The following is a 15,690-nucleotide window of genomic DNA, read 5'->3' on the forward strand; positions in this document are numbered from 1 at the left end:
CTCCGTAACATCGCCCGTTTCCCACCCCTGCCTCAGCTCAATCTGCTGCTGAAACCCTCATCAATGTTGTTGTTACCTCTAGACTTGATTATTCCAATGCTCTCCTGGCTGGCCTCCCATCTTCCACCCTCCATAAACTTGAGCTCATCCAAAACTCTGCTGCCCGTATCCTAACTCACACCAAGTCCTGTTCCCCCATCACCCCTTTACTCGCTGACCTACATTGGCTCCTGGTCCGGCATCGCCTCGATTTTAAAATTCTCATCTTTGTGTTCAAATCCCTCCATGGCCTCACCCCTCCCTATCTCAGTAACCTTCTCTAGCCCTACAATCCTCCGCGATCTCTGCACTCCTCCAATTCTGGCCTCTTGCGCATCCCCGATTTTAATTGCTCCACCATTGGCGGCAGTGCCTTCAGCTGCCTAGGCCCTAAGCTCTGGAATTCCCTCCCTAAACTTATCCGCTTCTCCACCTCTCTCTCAACCTTTAAGACCTACTTCTTTGACCACGCTTTTGGACACCTGTCCTAATAGCTCCTTATGTGGCTCAGTGTCAAGTTGTGTTTGATAACATTCCTGTGAAGCGCCTTGGGATGTTTAACCACGTTAAAGATGTTATATAAATGCAAGTTGTTGTTGATTTGCAATACTAAAACACAGTGTATGTCACACAAATGACTTTTGGTATCTATAAAGAGTCTTACATGATAACAGTTTCCATACTGAAACTCACGGGCCTCGATTTTAACCCTCACCCCTCCCAACAGAGGGGAGAGGGTTAAAATATCAGGGTCGGGCAACCCGACCCCATTTCCGCCCCTTAAAATTTTAAAGTGCAGAAATCAGGCCATAGACGAGGCTCCTGCAAAAAGCAGATAGATGCCTAATTAACATACCAAAGTTGCGGCCTGTTGACATTGTCGGTGCCACGACTTAAATTTAATAGTAAGTGAGGGGGAGGCCCGAGCTGTGGGATTCCTGGCAGCTGAACCGAGGTGGGAGCTGCTGGATCCCCAAGCTAAGTGTTTCTCTTAGCACTCTTTGTGGGCCAGGAGGAGCAGGAGTACTCGCCCCAGGCCTTTGGCCGCCCCCAGCTCCAGTCTCCATCCTCCCCCCTAACCCCAGCCCGATCTCCAGCCTCCCCCAGCCCTCCCGATCTCCAGCCTCCCCCCAGCCCTCCCGATCTCCAGCCTCCCCCCAGCCCTCCCAATCTCCAGCCTCCCCCCAGCCCTCCCAATCTCCAGCCTCCCCCCAGCCCTCCCAATCTCCAGCCTCCCCCCAGCCCTCCCAATCTCCAGCCTCCCCCCAGCCCTCCCAATCTCCAGCCTCCCCCCAGCTGTCCCGATCTCCAGCCTCCCCCCAGCCCTCCCGATCTCCAGCCTCCCCCCAGCCCTCCCAATCTCCAGCCTCCCCCCAGCCCTCCCAATCTCCAGCCTCCCCCCAGCCGTCCCGATCTCCAGCCTCCCCTCAGCACTCCCGACATACCCTCCCAGCCCTCCCATCACCAACCTCCGCCCCAGCCCTCCCATCGCCAGCCTCCATCTGGCCCTAATCTCCAGCTGCCCACTCCCTGATGCTCCCTTTTTAGTGCCGGGGTCCGTCCACACAGGTCCCTGGCTGCAGCCTCCTGCTGCTGGAGAATCCTCCCACCCACCGCCCAGGTTGCCCATTTGGCTGACTGTCGGATGGGAGGCAGCCCTACAATACGCTAATGAGGCCCTGCCATTGAGATCGGCAGGGTCTCCACGTCCCCGGCCTTGCCGAGTTGTTCGGCCGATTTCAGCCTCCCCGTCCTGGCTCCCCGATAATATCAGGGCCATGGATTCAGAATGAGATTGTAGCACAAAATGACAGTGATAGACACCCTAATAAAAAAAGAAGCAAATTGTTGTGGTTTGTTATGCTCTCTGCCACACAGCCTAATATAATGAATATCTGTGCAGAAGATAAAAGCTACACCTGTACCTTTAATCAGTCTTATTTATGCTTTCTGTACCTGAACACAATGTAATTAAACAAGTACTTGGCTCTAGTCATTTCACTCCAAGCCTTGAAGAAATCATTCCAAAACATTTTTGCATTTTTTTGGCAATACCACTTAAAAAGTACGGGGTCACATCAAAAGATTCTCTGCCTTTTGTTTAATTCAGTAAAGAGCAAACAAAGGAAGTCTTCCAAAAGCAAAAAACCCACAATTTATATTATTCTGTAAAAAAACAGAATACAAATAAGTTTATTTGTTTACACCAATAACAATATGTACAATCTGGATATGCTGACTTACTGCAGGAGTGAGGTAAACACAGGTGTAGCAGCTGTACTCTAAACGAAACAGACTGATTCAAATATAATTTGAAACTCAAGTAATGCCACCCAAAGAGCTATTTCTACTTTGCATTTTATTATTTTATGTTCACTATAAATATATTGGTAACTGTTGTAGGTGAACACAACAGCCATTTTGTAGCAAGGTCGCAAAAACAAAAATGAGATTAGCCAGCACTGGATCCACTGGGTCTAGGTTTCATGTCTCATCCAAAGCATGGCATATCCAACAATGCAACATTCCCTCAGTACTGTACTGAAGTGTCAGCCTAGGATATGTGCTCATGTCCTGAAGTGAGGTTTGAACCAACAACTATGTGACTCTGAGGCGAGAGTGCTACTAACTGAGCAAAGCTGACACTATATAAAAGCCCTAATCCCTAAAGGTAATTAAGCAAGCTCCAGAATATCTATCCCCACATCTTAACTATTGAACCCCAACTGCCTTCTGCAGATGGCATTCCCTTTGATACAGCAAGAATCATGTTCCACAGAATGTTTATTTATTTCTATCCACACTTATCTGCTGTTCAATCCTGAACCACAAATTTACCTATTTCTGTTTTTGAAGGAGATTATCAAAACTACATTGTTTGTTTTGCTGGGAAACTGTTCCACATACCTGGGAAAAAAAGTTTCCTTTCATCTCTTGTCTGGGCTTGAGCCTTGTTAATTTTGTACTATCCTCCAGGCTCACAGTCCAAGTTAAACAGTCATTAGCATCAACACCATCTATGCCTCGCAGCAGTTGAATAATTTCCACCCACCCCTTCAATCTTCTTTTTTCCATTGAAAATAACTACAGTTCAATTACGGTTGTTAAGGTGAACTCATATTTAATCCAAACAGGGTGATGTGAGATAGTTTGGAGAGCCAAACTTAAGCATTATTCACGCCTAGACTTAAGCTGTACGATAAACCCCAGAGGGTTCCTTAGTTAGGAGTTAAAGTGAAGGGGGTTAAGGATTAATCTAGTTCCTTGACATGTGGTTGTTGGGATACCGAACTCCAATGTTCTTACAGCTGGAAAATCATAAGAAAGAAAGAGGAAAGAAGGAAAGACTTCCATTTATATAGCACCTTTCACAACCTCAGGACGTCCCTAAGCACTTTACAACCAATGAAGTACTCTTGAAATGTAGTCGATGTTGTAATGTAGGAAATTCCAATTATGAAAAACTGGATATAGCAATCCACATCCTAACCGCCAATCTACAGTTCTAAAGTAATATAAAACCATCTTTCAGCTATCTGGAATTTTCAAAATACATACACCTAATAAAAGTATAGTTTTTCTTTCAGTGTAACAATACCTTTTCAGCTGTTAGACACCTTAGTGTAGTGATGGTCAGATAGAGTATACTGAGTATGCTATAAATTAATGTTTAAATACAAAGGTCCAGGGTGTGGGATACTACATGGAGAAAAACAGCCATAATTACCTAGTGCATTGAAAGATGAAGGCAAGCAGAAAATGACAGTACTCCACTGAACAAACTCACTACCCATTTGTGCGTATAACAATAAGAAACAGACTGGGATTATGTTTTTTTTTTAAAAGGTCCGTATTGTACCAACCTACAATAAACACATAGGGCATAATTTTGACCCCGAGCTGGGAAGGGGGTGGGGGGTCAAATTGCGGGCGGGAAACCCGGAAGTACGGGTTTCCCAGACGTCCTTACGATTTTGATGTAAGGACGTCTTTTTTTTTGTCGGTTTGCCATCCGACTGACCGGCCTAATTGATAGGCTGGTCTCGGTTGGACGGGAGACCAGCCAGGTGTTCAGGTAAACCTTCAGGTAAGTCTTTGTTTGTGTGGATAGGGGGGCGGAGGCCTGTGGGGGGCATGGATGGGCACAGGGGCATGGGTTGGCACAGGATCACTGGTTGGCACAGAGGTCATCAGTCATGGGGGGAGGGATCGGGAGTCAGTCACGGGTGTGGTGTCGGGATCGGGGGTCATTGCGGGGGTCCGCGATTGTTGGGGCAGAGGATTGGGGTCGGGGGTCCACAATCGGCGATTAGGGGGGTGTCCGCGATCATTGGGTGGTTGCTGCAGGTAGGCTTGTTGGGCCTGGGGGAAGCACTCCTGCTTCTCCTGGCCCACAAGCTGTGCCAGAAAGGCATCTACCTGTTAGTCTCAGGTCTTCTCGCCTCCTTTCACGAAGTGTAAAAGAGAAGGCCTGGGAGTCCCAGCCACCCGGGGTTGAAATCGGAAACTGTAGGAAAATGGAGGCCCGAAGCCTCCTTGAAAGGTTTTACGGCCCGACCCGCCTCCTGGAGCATGTTAATTGCCCGCCCCTTGTCCCGCCCCGGTGAAAATCAGAAATTGACGGGTTGGGGATGGGTCTGAAATGGTTGCAATTTTGAATGCCCCCCTCCTCCATCCCATCAGTTTTTCACTGTTAAAATTGTACCCCTAATTTTGATATTGTGCTGTGGATTGCTGATGTAGCAACACGTTTGTCTGAAATTCCTCTCACCACTATTTTAGCAGAGGCATCATTCTTAAAATAAATGGGTTATCTGAAATAGCAGAGAGGGGAATTTCAGTCCAACATCTTAAGCACTCATATTTAGTATCCCACAGAAAAATGTTGGGGCCATAGTTTCCGGAAGCTCACAACCATCCATTTTTAGGATCAGTCTTTCAATTTGGAAATAGAACTTTGGGAAAACATGAATGATATGAGTTCATTATTGCAAATTTTGAAACATAAGTGTGTGTCTTAAGGTTTTAATGCACAAGACTGGTTTTGGTACTTGGTTTCTCCCTTATGCGAGGAGGCCCAACTAGCAGTGCACTCTCCATTTTACAAGTCAAAAAATTGTAATTTATTGAATGTGTTACCCTTGTGCCGTTGTAGTCAATATGCTTATTTATGTTTCTAATTTTACTTCATAATATTAGCTGTGAGAAATTTACATCAAATCCTTTGCTAACTGCTATTATGTAAGTATGTTGAAATTAAGTTCAAGAAAGAATTTCACTATTATATCTGTTTAAAAATTTAAATAATCAAAATGAATGATGTTTAATTTGTGTTATAGGAATAGATTGCTCTGTCGTACTTTTCTTTCAGTGATTTGGTAGAAGAACCTGCTATATTTGTTGGCATTGTTCATGGAAAATAACCTGACTCAAATATTCCTATGTTGTAAGCTCGTTGATGTCTAGCATCATTGTTTATAGATTCTGAAAAGTTCTGTGAAAATATAAATTGTGGTTCGTTCTGTATAAGCTACAGTAACAAAGAGCCTTTACTAATTGTGTGGTGGACTCCGAAAAAGGTGCATGATCATTTTCCTGCTTAGTGTAATGCAACTCACAGAAAATCATAAAAGGACATCTATTTCAAAAAGATTAAACTGCATGAAACACTAAAAATAGATCCCCGGTGGCACAGTGGATTAGAATCCAGTCTTTCAGCTCCAGCACCTGGGATGAATTCAGCCCACGATGAGAAGATGAAAACCCGTTCTCTCCTGCAGCTGTAAGGGTTCTAATCTTTAGAACATAAGCTTGTCAAATCTCAGTCCAGCTCCCAATGGATACAAGTATAAAACTGCCCTCAACTTGCCACTAGATTGAAAATCTTACTCAGAGCTGCCATATGTATGCTGCAGCAGGTGTCTTTACAAGGTTGGGGACAGTTGCAGCAGTGTAAAGGAGCTTTACTTTGCACCTGGCCATGTTGTACATGAACTGGGAGTGTTTGATGTTGGCAAAGAATGACATGGCAAACGCTCTATTCCCTCACATTGAAATATTTCACCCTGCTGAGAATAAGCATTTAATAAAAAATTTATGATGAACCTTTTTCTATTGATCTATTGAATATTTGTATTTCAACAGTGTTGATGTCACTGTCAGTGGAACTTGCTGGGAATAGTTATTAAACGGACTCTGTGAAGGAGCAGAATTAAGTGTAAGAAGACTCCTGAATTAGTTATGAATTAATTACTGCATCTAGTTATTTTAATTCAGTTCTGATAATGTCAGCCCAGTTAGCTCTCCAAACTAGTTTCCGAATAATGCCATCAGCACTGATCTGTTTTATCTTTTTAAAAAACTATTGGTGAATTTTGAGCCTATTTACATGTTGGTTGCTCACGCTGGGAAATAAAACACTTTCCCATTTAGAAACACCCATAGTTAGTACAAAGTGCTTCTAGGTCAAGTGCAAGGACAATTAGGCTGCAATTAGGCTGCAATTATGCTTCAACTACTGAGTATAGATCAGTGGTTAAAGTATTGATTTTCAATTGGCAGTAACTAGTTTATTCTGCTTGGTTGCGAATCCAATTCTTGCAGACACACGAGAGACCTCTGTACATGTGTGCTTACATACAGGCAGAGGACTTTGCTCCCAGAAGGTAGATTTTAAAATGTACCAACAATATGGAAGGAAGTGCTTGATTTTTATAAAGTAAGCTCCAGTTCAAAAAGTACCAAGGCCTTTTTAAACTAGCCTTGACACCACATTAAAGAAAGAACTTGGCAACAACGAACTTTTATCGACTTTGGCAAGGCTACGATGGAGCAGTGCAAATCGTCAAGCAACGTGCAGAGAATTGGAAATCATGGTGTATCTTTTTTACTCTGTAAATTGTTGGATTTTTTACGAATTAATAGTGTTGTGCAACGTTAATGCGTCATTCTAATGGTGCGACATCCCAGCAATTTCCAGCCCTTTGCATATTTCTGGGATTTGATGAAATACCATTTCAGTTATGCCATCTCCTACTCAGGCTGAGTCATGCTTTCAATTAGCTTACATCAGTGGAACACAAGTTTGGTCTAAGTATCGAACTTTAAATTGGCCTTAACAGCAGTATAGATAAGCTTGGAGAAAAAAGCACTATTTAAAATCATGATTCCATTATTTGTGGACCATGGATACTGTAGCCTGCAGGGAAACAAAGAAGTCAAAACCCTCAGTAGATATGGATGCTACTCCTCTACTTATTCTACTTCTCTGGATATCCCTGCTGTAACACGGCACCAACATCTTTATTACAAATGTTGGGTCTACATAGAACCATAGAAAAGATATAGCACAGAAGGGGGCCATTCGGCCCATTGTGTCCGCGTTGGCTCGAAGAACAACCAGGTGCCCATTCTAATCCCACCTTCCAGAACCCAGTCTGTAGTCCTTCAGCTTACAGCACTTTAGGTGCAGGTCCAGGTACTTTATAAAAGAGTTGAGGGTCCCTGCCTCTACCACCAATTCGGGCAGCGAATTCCATACACCCACCACACTCTGGGTAAAAAAGTTTTTCCTCATGTCCCCTCTAATCCTTCCGCCAATCAGCTTAAATCCATGTCCTCTAGTTCTTGAACTCTCCGCTAGGGTGAACAGGTACTTCTTGTCTACTCTAACTGGGCCCCTCATAATTTCGTACATCTTAATCAAGTCTCCCCTCAGCCTCCTCTGCTCCAAGGAAAACAACCCCAGCCTATCCAATCTCTCCTCGTAGCTGCAATTTTCAACTCCTGGCAACATTCTTGCAAATTTTCTCTGCACTCTCTCCAGAGCAATTACGTCCTTCCTGTAATGTGGTGACCAGAACTGCGCACAATTCTCCAGCTGTGGCCTTACCAGCGTTTTATACAGTTCCATCATTACATCCCTGCTTTTGTAGTCTATACCTCAGCTAATAACGGAGAGCATTCCATATGCCTTCTTCACAACTTTATCTACCTGTACTGCCACCTTCAGGGACCTGTGCACATGCACTCCAAGGTCTCTCACTTCTTCATCCCCTCTCAACATATTCCCGTTTACTGCGTATTCCCTTTTACTGTTTGTCCTCCCTAAGTGCATTACCTCACACTTCCCACTCAACCAACCCATTGATATCTTCTTGGAGTCTACAGCTATCCTCTTCACTATCAACTACACGGCCAATTTTTGTGTCTCGATATTCTCTCGGATCCTGTCACTGGTCACTCCCATTAGTGAACCCGCACCCCCTACAATCAAGGAGTACATGGTTACTGCCCAATATCTAGTAATATAACAACTTGACCCTGAGGGAATAACAATAAAACCCCTCATTGTGTTTACTAAATTAATGGATGATCTCACAGGCAACACATATGCATTTTTCCTATCATCTGGAAGGTGGACTGATAAACACTCTAGTGACACAACATACTCATTTACTATACATAACTGAACAGCATATCGTTTGCATAGCGCGATTAACCCTATTCCTATTGTTGCCCATAACAACAAAAATAAATTAGGTAAACTTTGCTCTTGATATGAGGCTACCTTAACTTTATAAGTAGGCATCATTTAATTGACTGGCAGTAACTTCATAAAAGGGGAGAACTCTCTACCCTTTTCACTGTTACAGACCCCAAATTTTCTGCAGATTGTTTTTCACCTACCAAGAAAGAGGAAACCAAAAGCATAACCTCTGATTCATTCCTCAGCTTTCTGTGAAGAGGATTTACTCACAGAGCTGCCAATCAAGCAATCAACTTGGATCAGAATCCTCCCTCACCCTCGTGGTAATTATATTGCCTGTTCAGGTAGGCCTTCTGCTGTGCTCAATGAATAAACCATAAAGGTACCAACCTCTCTGAAAGGTGCTAACAACCTTTCCCATTGTCTCAAACTGAAATGGTATTGTTAGCATACACCATTTTGATACGTATTTCATCTGGGTCCCCCAGCTAATGGATCAAATCTATATCCTGGATAGCTTGTGTGTTGCAAGGAGTTAAACCCTTGTGGGCTGAATTTAACTTCACAGCAACATAATATAAATAAACTCAAAAATTTCTTCTTGACCAAGCAGGTGACATCTCAAGACATTTCAGTTACTCACATGATGGGCATAGTAACCCAAAGTGTTGATAGTGCAGTAAAGAATAAGTAATCTGCCCTTAGGGGAACTCTGCTATGTTTTTATATCATTTGGTGATCTGAATGAGAGGAGTAGGAACATGGTGAGTCCATTTATATTAATAAAATTGAATATATGCAATTGGTTGCTATAATTCTGATTACTCCCTATTGGTAGTAAAATGTGCACTTGTTCAAACATGGTGTCCAGAGGTCCCCATAGGGAAGGAATGGAGTACAGAATATTCTGCATCGTAATATCCGCTATATAAGTGATGCAATAAATTGAAGTTCCATGAGAAATCCTGCAAGGCCAAATATTGTTTTGGAATGTAAAACATATTAGCGTAGAAAAAAAATCCAAACTCCAGCCAAAATCAAAAGCTTACAGGTTGACTAATTCATAAAATCCATTTAAAAGAAAATGAGGACCTGATACTGAACCAAAATTGGCGGGATAGACCACGATGCTTTCTTCCATAAACATCCATAATACCAGCTTAACTCTTAAAGCCTCAGTCCTAGTGACACCATTGGTCATGCAAATCACATGGAATTTCTATTTTTGCAGGATAAAAATAAAGGGCATATATGTCCTAATCCCTGTAATTTTTCTTGTGGTTTGGCTTTAAAATTAAAAGGTTTGTTATAGACAAGGCTCCAGCACTCCTCCTTGAGGAAGATTAGAATTCAGTGGCAAATCCCTTATTAGACTAAATTCAGATTCTCAGTCACTTATTTGATCATGAGTTCAATAAATGGGGACATCATGGGAGAGATGAGCCTAACAGAATTCTGCAGAACTGTTTGTTCATTCTCCTAGCAGCAAGTATTCTTTTTCTTCTACAGCCCACAGTTCTAATTTACATCAATGTCACTGTAACCTCTAAATCACTAGTCACTGTGTAACAATAGAGGCAATAGTATCATAACATTTTAAAACCATGGGCCTGCCTGAGCGACTATTCCAATAAATGCGACATTGCTCCCTTCAAAAGGCGGAGAAGTAATGAATAGTTTATATATGAAGAAGGCTTTTTCCAAAATGTTCAACATTAAATAAATTAATATCACATTAAGTGACAGCCCTGGAGCAGTAATCACTTTGAAGGTGGGAGAACAGACAAACTTTTTCACCCAAAGTTTAATAGATATTTAGTATAAGTTATTAAAGAAGGCCATTGAAGCAGACAGCAGGGTAGGTTTAAGAGTCTATTAGATGTGTTTTTAAAGAGAAAACAGATGGACGGATACAGAGAAAGTGGTAGGTGGGGCTAATTGATGAAAAGGGATGGGATCATTTGATCTTGTTCCAAAAAATAATTCTAATACTTATGAATAATATCCCATAGTTTACAATCATACTGCAACAATCAGAGATAAACAGTTAGTCAAAGAACCAGAAATAAAAACTTAAGTGGCTATAATTAGCATATGCAAAAACATTATGCAATGATTGGTTTGGGCAGGGTAGTTGCTGGATAGTATAGTCAGGCATGGAAGCTTCAGTAAGGGGCAAGGTGTTACATTAGTGAGCCAAGTTTCTGTCAAAGCCATGATGCTAGTGTTAGAGGTGGCTGTGGGCTTATCCAAGGGGGATTCAATTTGGGGTGGCGGCATGAGAGTAAGAAAGCACAGGAATAGTGATGGGCTGGGGTAGGGATTGGGATTGGGGGTGCTAAGTGCCTGAGAGAAGAAATGAAAGATGGCATGACTGGGTGATAGGAAGGGAAGGAGAGAGGGAAGAAGGGGCCACAATGGGCCAAGGGAAACAAATAGATAATGGGCTTGGATCTGAGCCGCACGCAAATGGACAGAGGGAATTCAAGTACAGCGGCATGGCGGAGATTAGGAAAAACATGTCCTAGTCATACACAAAAAACAGAGGGGAGATGATATGAGAGAATCCAAAGTTAAAGTCAGAGGTCATATGTTGGGGTGAAGTTGACTTGTAGCCAGCTTGGAACATCGATAAACCAATGTCGAGGTTTGGAGACAGTTATGGAGAGAGAGTGAATGTAGGACTATGTGAGGGGCAGAGTATCAGTGGGAGCACTGCTGGAGGTAAAGAATTCATTTAGTCAAAGCTATAATCGAGATCAAATAGCTTTGGCTTCTCCCAACAGTTAAAAACTCATCTTTAAAAATGCTTTCTCCGAACTGCCACTGCAGGATATAACTGGTCTTAAAGCATTTCCGTGATATGACCAACATCAGAACTAGGTTAGCAGTATGCAGTTCCCAGAGCAGGCTATTTCAGTCCTTAATTAAAACATGATACAAGTACGGGGACTTGTAGATGTTTTGAACAGGGATGTTGGGTTAGTGAGGCTTCAATAACATTTAGCAGTGACTGAGTCATCTCAGAGTATAAACATGATGTGATCTGGCAACAGATCATGCAGCAGTATACCACAAAAACAGGTGCCAGGAGACCTCAGTCTAAAGTCTCTTCATCTCTGTTTTAAGCAGTGATGACTAATTGAAAGAATATTTGTAAGAAGAACATAAGAAAACTCAGAGCAGGAAAATACCATTAAGCCTCCTCCGTTCATAACTCATGCAGGATTTTTCTATCATGGAGTTCCTTCTCACAGCATGATGATCCCCTACTTTGAGGAAATGTTGGCCTAGAAATTGGTACGAACTGGGCACAGGGAACAATCGTTGCTCCGGAATGGGTAGACCCAAGGCTCACTCGATATTGGGCCTCGGGTCTCATTTACATGAGATGAGCGTAGTTGCAGACACCAGCTCGCCGGTGAAGAGGATTTCAATTTCGGGCAGCAATTCGCCAGTAGCGCCCCTCAGGTATGCCCTGCGGGGGAGAAACGGGACAATTGGGAGGGAGTGGGCGATCGGGAGGGAGAGGACAATCGGGAGAGGGGGGAAACAATTGGGAAGGGGCCAAGCGGGGGCCAGCAATGGTCTTTGGCACACCAGTGGACCTGGGAGGAACACTCCTGCACCTCCCAGCTCCACATTCAGATAAGGAATTTTAAAATAAACTTACCTTTTTGGTGGTGGCCTCCAGCGGTCCCTTTAAGGACTGCTAGTTAAGATGCACGTACACCATGTTTTCCTGTGTAGCCGAATTTTGTACAGGGGGCCTCAAACAAGCGTTAGGCCCTCTATTTGCAAATCAGGGAAAATAGTATGACAAAAAAAAAGTATTTTTATCTATAGATTATGGGTTCTATCTTTTTACCAAGTTACTTAGCTTAATAAATAATTTTTAAAAGAAATATACCACCTTCAAAATAGCTTCTCCAACTGCATGTTGGGGTATTGGTTTATATTCTTCTGGCACTGCCTGAAAGAGGTGGTAATCAATAGTGCTGGCTTGACTAACAGATGTAAATCTCTGAGAAAAACAATCACCCCTGTGCTGGAAACAATTAAGATGGCTTTCATGATATACTTGTAGTTATCAGTGCAAATTCACTGATCGTGAGCTTCTAGGGAGCTTGGATTGAATACTATACTATACAAAACTATAGCTTTGATTCTCTGGCCCACACTCCCTATGCTGGTCTAAATGGTCCCATTTTGCACAGGAATCTCTGAGTCTCCTGCATCACCCACTCCCTACAAGAAAAACAATCTTCCAGTTCAACATTTGTCAGAATTATACCAGTGCAAGGCTTCAGCTGTGTAAGCACTTATGCAACGGATGTACATGCTTAACAAGTCTGAGAAATAGGCATAGATTACAAAATACATGAAATCCAGCCATTCTTCGCTACGAATTACATTTTGTAAAGGTGCACATTATTCTTCTTAGAAAAGCTATCGTTGTTCTGCCTGGGCTGAAAAACTCTCCCCTTATCAGGCTGAAAGATTTTCACATCTGGAAACAATGTTCAGTGACAGAAATGATTCAAGCTAGAATTTTAATAAATGAAACTCATGCATTCTTTAACAGCAATCAACATGGAGAATTCATTATGGTACTAGAAAAATTACCAGAAACATTTTTTTATTTAGCAGCAATAAAATGCTTCAAACATAGCCATTTGGCCATGAATATAAAGTCACTCCTGACCAATGTGCAGTGATAGTTGGTTGTGTCCAGTGGCAATTTGGTTACAGAAGTCTACAGAACCTACAGCCCAGGTGCTACTTTACAAAATTATAGCAACTGCTTCTGTCTCGGCATGCAGCAACTAATCTATCTCAGGTTATTAAATTGCTTTCCTTAAGAAATAAACTTCACTTCGAAGAAAAAAGACTATTAATTTATTTGGAATAGATTTATAAAAAATATTTTCTTAGCACTTATAGCTGGAGGTTTTGGATGGGCAGATGGAATCTATGACTTAGATTGACAATTATATTAGCATAAAGTAAGCTTATCCTTCAAACTTGTGTCATAAATTTATAAAAGTAGAATTTAAAATAAAACTTGCAATAAAATTCTTTGGACAGTCTTATTGGCCACTTGTTTTGATGGTATAATGTCTTGTACTATGGAGACTGTCTGCCTATCTTTTGACAAAGGGATAGTCGATAAATTGTGGGATTAAGTGAGGACAACCAAAGAGGGTGAACTAGAGAACAAGGATGCAAAATAAAGCTATAACAGCGGAATAGGTCAAATTAAAAAAATATACAATTGCAAAACAAAATTTAAATGGTGAAGGCCCTTGCATTTTCCCCAAAAAGGCAAATTTGCCCTTAGATTGTTTTTTTTAAAAAAAAGCTCATTCCAGAATATTTTTCTAAAGAATGTGCTGATGCAATAGACTATAAGGGCCCATAGCTGCATTGTGTGTCTTGATAGAATAATCTATTTTAATATTTTATTTCATTTTGTCATTAGACATTACATGGGTTGGTAAATAGTTTTTATTTTAAATGTATTTTCAAAACCGTAACAATATGCTTTGTAGTTAAAGTGCTTTTTATTTCCAGTGCAGGAATAGGCATCCGACTACCTGTAGGCTGTCAGAAAAGGTTGCCATCCAACACTGTTTAAATCATTTTGTAACTGCATGGTTTAATTACTCTAGCTTGAAGACAGCATTATAACTACCCGTAGTTGTGTATTATGACTGCTGCCAAAGGAATGTTACTAAACTGTGTTCTACAGCCCAGCGTGCAGCAATAGACAGAAAAGTTTGGTAAATTTAGCTTCATTAGATACAAATCAAAAGAAGCAATAGCTATCAGGACAAAGAAAATACTCAGGTCAAATAAAGGTGGTATAGAAAGAGGAAACTGCATAGAAAGTCACTCCTGTACTTCTCAAAGAAAATTAATTCTCTTTGATAAACATAGTACTGTTTTTCAGTGAGGACAACTTACTTTTGTCAAACTTACTTTTAAAAGAAATCTATGTTTTGAACCAAATTGTTATCTGCATTCTTGTCTCCGAACTAAAGTATGCTGTGATATTACAAAGGGATTCTTGTTCAGTTGACTGCATGATCAGTGCTATCCTTGAGGGAGCGTGTGGTTAACTTGCTCGTAGCCAGATACACATCATCAGTTCGGCTCTGCTCACCTACCCACTCAACCTCAGATGACACACGGCCCAAGGAACAGGAAAACTAGTTTAAAAAGTGGATTTTATACGCTCTCAAAAATGTAGTTCATTTTATTTTGTTTCTACTTTTTAACAGAGGTCTTTCTTCCTCACAGGGGTGGATTATTACAGATTCTCTCTCCAATTGATTTCTCTATTCTGGAGGTTGGTGATCATGGCACACCATACTTTCTGTTTCTGTATCAGCTTCCAAAGCTACATCCATCATATCATACGAACATACGAAAATAATGGCAGGAAAAGACTAGCTGGTCCATCAAGTCTGCCCCACACCAAGATGGCCGGAGCATCATGACTAAACACTTCCTCCTTCTCCTTCCTTTCCCCTCCCTTCCCTTCCCTCTGCAGCCATGTAATCTCCAGGGAGAGAAAAAAAAGAGAAAAAACCCAGGGCCAATAAGAGAAAAAATATTCTGGAAAATTCCTCTCCAACTCCCTCAGGCAATCAAAAGCAGTCCAGGAGATCTCATGGACCATGTGTTATATATAAGGACCTATATGATACGATCTCTGCCCCAGTCAAGAACCAATCCAGCTCCCTCTTGAAGGCATACAGAAAGTCAGTACCCACCACACCAGAGGCTCACTACTCTCTGGGAATCTAGCCACGTTCTTCTTTACATACAACTTGATCTATTGCCATTCATTTTTCCAGACAGTAACGACTCCAAGAACTTCTTTTGTTCAGACTATGCCTGTTCAAGGACCCTCTCATGAGTCTTTCATCTTGTCCAGATAATTTTCAGTATCTATCTGTAATACCATAACTCAACTAACTCCAGTAAATCAGATTAACTGCTCATTTATCTCATTGTTTTTTTTTGTTTGGACCTTGCTCTGCACAAATTGGCTGCTGCATTTGCCTAAGTAACAACAGCAACTGCTCTTCAAAAGTAATTCATTGATTGACTAGCACTTTGGGACATCTTGAGGACATGATAAGGTGTCATATAAA

General features: G+C 41.8%; 1 protein-coding gene and 1 long non-coding RNA gene across 4 annotated transcripts in view; one reads left to right on the forward strand and one right to left on the reverse strand.

The window, feature by feature from the left end:
• Positions 1-15,690, reverse strand: part of cstpp1 (centriolar satellite-associated tubulin polyglutamylase complex regulator 1) — a 291,026-nt gene that overhangs the window by 113,623 nt on the left and 161,713 nt on the right. The gene's annotated exons all lie outside the window — the stretch shown is intronic.
• Positions 11,558-15,535, forward strand: LOC137328005 (uncharacterized). Its single transcript, XR_010964595.1, has 2 exons — positions 11,558-11,998; positions 14,831-15,535. It is a non-coding gene; the product is annotated as an uncharacterized lncRNA (long non-coding RNA).

This window comes from Heptranchias perlo, chromosome 12, assembly GCF_035084215.1.
Source record: "Heptranchias perlo isolate sHepPer1 chromosome 12, sHepPer1.hap1, whole genome shotgun sequence".
Taxonomy (NCBI): domain Eukaryota; kingdom Metazoa; phylum Chordata; class Chondrichthyes; order Hexanchiformes; family Hexanchidae; genus Heptranchias; species Heptranchias perlo.